This window comes from Pseudophryne corroboree, chromosome 8, assembly GCF_028390025.1.
Source record: "Pseudophryne corroboree isolate aPseCor3 chromosome 8, aPseCor3.hap2, whole genome shotgun sequence".
NCBI lineage: Eukaryota > Metazoa > Chordata > Amphibia > Anura > Myobatrachidae > Pseudophryne > Pseudophryne corroboree.
The window spans coordinates 479775088-479783923 of NC_086451.1; positions in this window are offsets into that span (position 1 = coordinate 479775088).

Consider the following 8836-nt stretch of genomic DNA (forward strand, 5'->3'; position numbering starts at 1 on the left):
GTCTGAGTGGCGATTACGTCAGCCGCGGCCTCCGCTGTGTCCGCGTGGTTGGATGTGCATCTGTCAGCCTGGCGCCTCCTGTCTCCGGTGGCCGGCGCCGCCATTACTGTTTTCATTACCACATGGATTACAAACCAAACTTCCCTCCAAGTGTCTGCATGGGCGCAGCCATCTTGGATTCTGTCAGCTGATCATTTCCACCAATCTGTTCTCAGTATTGATAATCTGCATAATTGCCTAGCCAATCCCTTCCTTGCTGCAGGTATAAATACACTGTGCCTGAGCAAGGAAGGCGTCAGTGCTTTGGTTGTCAAACCTATTCCTGTTTGTCTCTCTCCTGTGATTGTCTTCCAGGTTCCAGCTCCTGTCTCAAGACTTCCACCATAGAGACCCTCACCAGCATTCCACCTGCGGTGTAGCCTGACTCTCCAATCCATTGTGGATTCATCTGTTTCCAGCTACAACATTACCTGCTTCCAGCTCAGCTTCCAGCAGAGTACAGCTTCCCTTAAAGGGCCGGTGTCCTTTCTACACTTTACCACTCTCCACCGGTATTATTATTTCTCCGCTCTCAAGTTCTACATTTCAGTTCATATTTCATCGCTCCCAAGTTCATTTATTATTTAACTGGTTCCAGCCAGTATCCACTCCGTGCTAACAACAGTCTGGTTCCAGACAGTATCCACAGCAGCTGTTTTATCTTCAGCAACCCAGCTTTTCCTGGAACACCAGCTGGCACAATCCTGGGTTATCTCCATTGCTACAGTCGGGCCTGGTAAGGACTTTCCATCTAGAAGATCATAAGAACTATCTCACACTACCTGTGCCCTGTGGCTCCTGCCATCCTGTAGTACCCAGGAACTGTATTTATTCTTTGCTGACTTTTACGTTTTCTTTTACTGCTGCTGTGTTGTGGAGTTGTCATAATAAACATCATTGACTTTTATCCAAGTTGTCGTGGTCACGCCTTCGGGCAGTTATTATTCATGTTACTTACATGTCCAGGGGTCTGATACAACCTCCCAGGTTCCGGTACATCTCAGCCCCTACAACTGAGGCTGCCTCCCGTCAGCTCAGGCCCTCAGTTGTGACAATTAGTATCATGACAAGAACTGCCCCCGCCTCACACCATTAGTATCATGACAAGAACTGCCCCCTCCTCACAACATTAGTATCATCACCAGAACTGCCCCCTTCTCACACCATAAGTATCATTACCAGAACTGCCCCCCCTCCTCACACCATTAGTATCATGACAAGAACTGCCCCCTCCTCACACCATTAGTATCATGACAAGAACTGTCCCCTCCTCACAACATTAGTATCATCACCAGAACTGCCCCCTCCTCACACCATTAGTATCATCACCAGAACTGCCCCCCCTCCTCACACCATTAGTATCATGACAAGAACTGCCCCCTCCTCACACCATTAGTATCATCACCAGAACTGCCCCCCCTCCTCACAACATTAGTATCATCACCAGAATTGCCCCCTCCTCACTCCATTAGTATCATGACAAGAACTGCCCCCTCCTCACACCATTAGTATCATCACCAGAACTGCCCCTTCCTCACACCATTAGTATCATGACCAGAACTGCCCCCCCACACCATTAGTATCATCACCAGAACTGCCCCCCCTCCTCACACCATTAGTATCATGACAAGAACTGCCCCCTCCTCACACCATTAGTATCATCACCAGAACTGCCCCCCCTCCTCACACCATTAGTATCATCACCAGAACTGCCCCCTCCTCACAACATTAGTATCATCACCAGAATTGCCCCCTCCTCACTCCATTAGTATCATGACAAGAACTGCCCCCTCCTCACACCATTAGTATCATCACCAGAACTGCCCCCCCTCCTCACAACATTAGTATCATCACCAGAACTGCCCCCCCTCCTCACTCCATTAGTATCATGACAAGAACTGCCCCCTCCTCACACCATTAGTGTCATCACCAGAACTGCCCCCCCTACCTCACACCATTAGTATCATCACCAGAACTGCCCCCCCTCCTCACACCATTAGTATCATGACAAGAACTGCCCCCTCCTCACACCATTAGTGTCATCACCAGAACTGCCCCCCCTCCTCACTCCATTAGTATCATGACAAGAACTGCCCCCTCCTCACACCATTAGTGTCATCACCAGAACTGCCCCCCCTACCTCACACCATTAGTGTCATCACCAGAACTGCCCCCTCCTCACACCGTTAGTGTCATCACCAGAACTACCCCCCTTCCTCACACCATTAGTATCATGACCAGAACTGCCCCCCCTCCTCACACCATTAGTATCATCACCAGAACTGCCCCCTCCTCACACCATTAGTACCATCACCAGAACTACCCGCCCTCCTCAGACCATTAGTATCATCACCAGAACTGCCCCCTCATCACACCAGTAGTATCATCACCAGAACTGCCCCCTCCTCACACCATTAGTATCATCATTCACCAGAACTGCCCCCCCTTCTCACTCCATTAGTGTCATCACCAGAACTGCCCCCCTTCCTCACACCATTAGTATTATGACCAGAACTGCCCCCCTTCCCCACACCATTAGTGTCATCACCAGAACTGCCCCCCTTCCTCACACCATTAGTGTCATCACCAGAACTGCCCCCTCCTCACTCCATTAGTATCATCACCAGAACTACCCGCCCTCCTCACACCATTAGTATCATCACCAGAACTGCCCCCCCTCCTCACACCATTAGTATCATCACCAGAACTGCCCCCCCTTCCTCACAACATTAGTATCATCACCAGAACTGCCCCCCCTCCTCACTCCATTAGTATCATGACAAGAACTGCCCCCTCCTCACACCATTAGTATCATCACCAGAACTGCCCCCTCCTCACACCATTAGTATCATCACCAGAATTGCCCCCTCCTCACACCATTAGTGTCATCACCAGAACTGCCCCCTCCTCACACCATTAGTATCATCGCCAGAACTGCCCCCCCTCCTCACTCCATTAGTATCATGACAAGAACTGCCCCCTCCTCACACCATTAGTATCATCACCAGAACTGCCCCCCCTTCCTCACAACATTAGTATCATCACCAGAACTGCCCCCCCTCCTCACTCCATTAGTATCATGACAAGAACTGCCCCCTCCTCACACCATTAGTATCATGACCAGAACTGCCCCCTCCTCACACCATTAGTATCATCACCAGAACTGCCCCCTCCTCACACCATTAGTATCATCACCAGAACTGCCCCCTCCTCACACCATTAGTATCATCACCAGTACTGCCCCCTCCTCACACCATTAGTATCATCACCAGAACTGCCCCCCCTCCTCACACCATTAGTATCATGACAAGAACTGCCCCCTCCTCACACCATTAGTATCATGACAAGAACTGCCCCCTCCTCACAACATTAGTATCATCACCAGAACTGCCCCCTCCTCACACCATTAGTATCATCACCAGAACTGCCCCCCCTCCTCACACCATTAGTATCATGACAAGAACTGCCCCCTCCTCACACCATTAGTATCATGACAAGAACTGCCCCCTCCTCACAACATTAGTATCATCACCAGAACTGCCCCCTCCTCACACCATTAGTATCATCACCAGAACTGCCGCCCCCTCCTCACACCATTAGTATCATCACCAGAACTGCCCCTTCCTCACACCATTAGTATCATCACCAGAACTGCCCCCCCTCCTCACACCATTAGTATCATGACAAGAACTGCCCCCTCCTCACACCATTAGTATCATCACCAGAACTGCCCCCCCTCCTCACAACATTAGTATCATCACCAGAATTGCCCCCTCCTCACTCCATTAGTATCATGACAAGAACTGCCCCCTCCTCACACCATTAGTATCATCACCAGAACTGCCCCTTCCTCACACCATTAGTATCATCACCAGAACTGCCCCCCTCCTCACAACATTAGTATCATCACCAGAACCAGTGGCGGATCCAGGGGGGGGGGGGCACTCGGGCCCGTGCCCCCCCTGTCATTTGCGGCCTCCGTGTGTCCCATCCCCCCCCCGCGCAGGGAGATGACGGGTGCCCGCTGAGATTGTGTTACCAGCGGGCGCCCGTCTCCCTGCACAGCGGCAGCCGGAGGCAGGAGCTCAGTACTGAGCTCCGGCTTCCGGCGCTGTCACTGTGCAGCATGCGCTATGAGAGAGACGTCAGTCATGACGTCTCTCTCATAGTGCTTACTGAGGAGCAGACGCCCAGGGAGGAGGAGGACTGCAGCGACGCGGGAACGGGGCTCGGTAAGTATGTTTTTTTTCTTAATGCAGCGGGGGCATCTACGGGGGGACATTACTACTGGGGGGCATCAACAAGGGGCATTACTACTGGGGGGGCATTATATCTGGGGGCATCAGTACTGGGGGGGTCAACTATTGGGGGCAGCTACTGGGGGACATTTTTACTGGGGGCCATCTACTGGGGGCATTATTACTGGGGGGCATCTACTGGGGGCATTACTATTGGGGGATCATCTATTGGGGGCAGCTACTGGGGGCATTATTACTGGGGGGCAGCTACTGGGGGCATTATTACTGGGGGGCAGCTACTGGGGGCATTACTACTGGGGGGTCATCTATTTGGGCAAAGTCCTAGGGGGCATTACTACTGGGGGCAAACTACTGGAGGACATCATTACTGGGGGCATCTACTGGGGGCAAACTACTGGGGGACATTATTACTGGGGGCCAACTACAAAGGTGCTAACTACTGGGGGCATACTACAGGAGGGCATTACTACTGGCGGCTTAACTACAGGGACATTACTACTTGGGGGCCAGACTACTGGGGGCATAACTACAGGGGCCAAACTACTGGGGGATGACTACAGGGGCCAAACTACTGGGGGCATTACTATTGGAGGCTAAACTATAAGGGGGGCATAACTACAGGGGCTAAACTACAATGGGGCAAACTACAGGGGGGCATTACTACTGGTGGCTAAACTAGTGGGGGCATTACCACTGGGAGGCTAAACTAAAGGGGGGGGGTAAACTACTGGGGTCATAACTGCAGGGGCATTACTACAGGCAACATTACTACTGGGGGCAATACGGGCATTGCATAAGGGGCACCACTACTATGGGGTCTATATAAGGGGCACTACCAGTACAGTGGACATTGCATAATGAGCGCTACAACTGTGGGCATTGTATAAGAAGCGCCACCTCACACGCACCGAAGCCGCACGCAAATGTACTTGCCCCTTCCATCGTGCCCCCCCTATCATTTTCTTCTGGATCCGCCCCTGACCAGAACTGCCCCCTCCTCACACCATTAGTATCATCACCAGAACTGCCCCCTCCTCACACCATTAGTATCATCACCAGAACTGCCCCCCCCTCCTCACACCATTAGTATCATCATCAGAACTGCCCCCCTCCTCACACCATTAGTATCATCACCAGAACTGCCCCCTCCCCACATCATTAGTATCATGACAAGAACTGCCCCCTCCTCACACCATTAGTATCATCACCAGAACTGCCCCCTTCTCACACCATAAGTATCATTACCATAACTGCCCCCTCCTCACACCATTAGTATTATGACAAGAACTGCCCCCTCCTCACACCATTAGTATCATCACCAGAACTGCCCCCTCCTCACACCATTAGTATCATCACCAGAACTGCCCCCTCCTCACAACATTAGTATCATCACCAGAACTGCCCCCCTCCTCACACCATTAGTATCATCACCAGAACTGCACCCTTCTCACACCATAAGTATCATTACCATAACTGCCCCCTCCTCACACCATTAGTATCATGACAAGAACTGCCCCCTCCTCACACCATTAGTATCATCACCAGAACTGCCCCCTCCTCACACCATTAGTATCATGACCAGAACTGCCCCCCTTCCTCTCACTATTAGTATCATCACCAGAACTGCCCCCTCCTCACACCATTAGTATCATCACCAGAACTGCCCCCTCCTCACACCATTAGTATCATCAACAGAACTGCCCCCCTCCTCACACCATTAGTATCATGACCAGAACTGCACCCTCCTCACACCATTAGTATCAGGACCAGAACTGCCCCCCTTACTCACACCATAAGTATCATGAACAGAACTGCCCCCTTCCTCTCACTATTAGTATCATCACCAGAACTGCCCCCTCCTCACACCATTAGTATCATCACCAGAACTGCCCCCCTTACTCACACCATTAGTATCATCACCAGAACTCCCCCCCTCCTCACACCATTAGTATCATGACCAGAACTGCCCCCCTTCCTTTCACTATTAGTATCATCACCAGAACTGACCCCCAGGGGTGTATCTACCTATTGGCCAGGATGGTACTCGCCAGGGGAGCCAGGCAAGTAGGGGGCGACGCCTGGCTGTGCCACCCGCGGCCAAAGGATAGAAAAGCAGTACTGTCAGACTGTACCTGGTGAGAGTCTGTTACTGCTGGAGCTGCGCTGGTGTCCGGCAGCACCGCACTTGTAATCAGATTCAAAATAAACTACATATCCCAGCAGCCCTTGTTGCTGGGAGCTCCCGGCAGCAAGGGCTGCTGGGAACTGTAGTTTATTGTGAGTCTGATTACATGTGCGGTGCTGCTGGGCACTAGTCTGATCACTAGTGCAGTGCGGTGCTGACGGACACCGGGGGCCGCGCTGGCAGTAACAGTCTCTCACCAGGTACACAGCAATTGTTATATAGCACAGTGCTATAGATCTATTTGTTGTTGAAGAAAATAAAAAAGTGTCAGTGTTTGGGAGAAGGGACTGTAGTACCTGGAAAACTACACAATTTTCATGCATGTTAGATGTAAGTATGTAGTAAGTAAGTGAAAACTTTAACTTGTTGAGTGTAGTAAAGAACATACATATATTACCTATTATAAGGCCAGGTTCAAGGAAATGTATATCAGTTAATTGTATAATTGATCATTTTATCTTGGAAGTGATGGCACCCTGATGTTTTTTCTAACAGGAAGCACTTCTACCATCCAATTAATTGTGTTTGGTTAATGGCTGGGTCCATTTGATGCTCATCTCACTGCATCTCATTAGCATTGCATTCAGGATGCAGTCAAGATGCCAGCGTTTGGCATCCCGGCGGTCGGAAAGCTGATGCCAGCATCCCGAAACTGCTCGGAATGCTGATGCTGGCATCCCAACATAGATAGCTATGCAGAATGCCAAAATCCGGATGGAGTTGGTGCCAAAGTCTCCACTGGCAAGCCACATGGGAGGGCTAGGATTAGGCTGCAGGGAGGGAGATTAGGAAGGGTCGGTTAGGGTTAGGCACCACTGAAGAGGCTTTTTTGGGGGGGCGGGTTAGGGTCAGGTTGTGGGAAAGGTGAGTTAGGGGGGAGGGATGGTGTAACGTGAATACGAGACACTACTGTGCGGTGTAATATGAATGAGGGACACTGTTGTGTGGCATAATTTGAATTGAAAGTACTATTGTGTACATGCCCTTCCCCCACAAGACCATGCCCCATTTCCAATACTCACACCTTATTCCAAATGTGTGTAGGGAGGGGCGCTAGCCCCTTACTTTGCCAGGGGTGCTCGGACCCCTAGATACACTCCTGCTGCCCCCTTCCTCTCACTATTAGTATCATCACCAGAACTGACCTCTCCCTCACACCATTAGTATCATGACAAGAACTGCCCCCTCCTCACACCATTAGTATCATGACCAGAACTGCCCCCCTCCTCACACCATTAGTATCATAACCAGAACTCCCCCCCTCACACCATTAGTATCATAACCAGAACTGCCCCCTCCTCACACCATTAGTACCATGACCAGAACTGCCTCCCTCCTCACACCATTAGTATCATAACCAGAACTGCCCCCTCCTCACACCATTAGTACCATGACCAGAACTGCCCCCCTTCCTCACACCATTAGTATCATCACCAGAACTGCCCCCTCCTCACACCATTAGTATCATCACCAGAACTGCCCCCCTTCCTCACACCATTAGTATCATGACCAGAACTGCCCCCTCCTCACACCATTAGTATCATCACCAGAACTGGCCCCTTCCTCTCACTATTAGTATCATCACCTGAACTGCCCCCCTTCCTCACACCATTAGTATCATGACCAGAACTGCTCCCTCCTCACACCATTAGTACCATGACCAGAACTGCCCCCCTTCCTCACACCATTAGTATCATCACCATAACTGCCCCCTCCTCACACCATTAGTACCATGACCAGAACTGCCCCCCTTCCTCACACCATTAGTATCATCACCAGAACTGCCCCCTCCTCACACCATTAGTACCATGACCAGAACTGCCCCCTCCTCACACCATTAGTACCATGACCAGAACTGCCCCCCTTCCTCACACCATTAGTATCATCACCAGAACTGCCCCCTCCTCACACCATTAGTATCATCACCAGAACTGCACCCCTTCCTCACACCATTAGTATCATCACCAGAACTGCCCCCCTTCCTCACACCATTAGTATCATGACCAGAACTGCCCCCTCCTCACACCATTAGTATCATGACCAGAACTGCCCCCTCCTCACACCATTAGTATCATGACCAGAACTGCCCCCTCCTCACACCATTAGTATCATGACCAGAACTCCCCCCATCACACCATTAGTATCATCACCAGAACTGGCCCCTTCCTCTCACTATTAGTATCATCACCTGAACTGCCCCCCTTCCTCACACCATTAGTATCATGACCAGAACTGCCCCCCTCCTCACACCATTAGTATCATGACCAGAACTTCCCCCCTCCTCACACCATTAGTACCATGACCAGAACTGCCCCCCTCCTCACACCATTAGTAACATGACCAGAACTCCCCC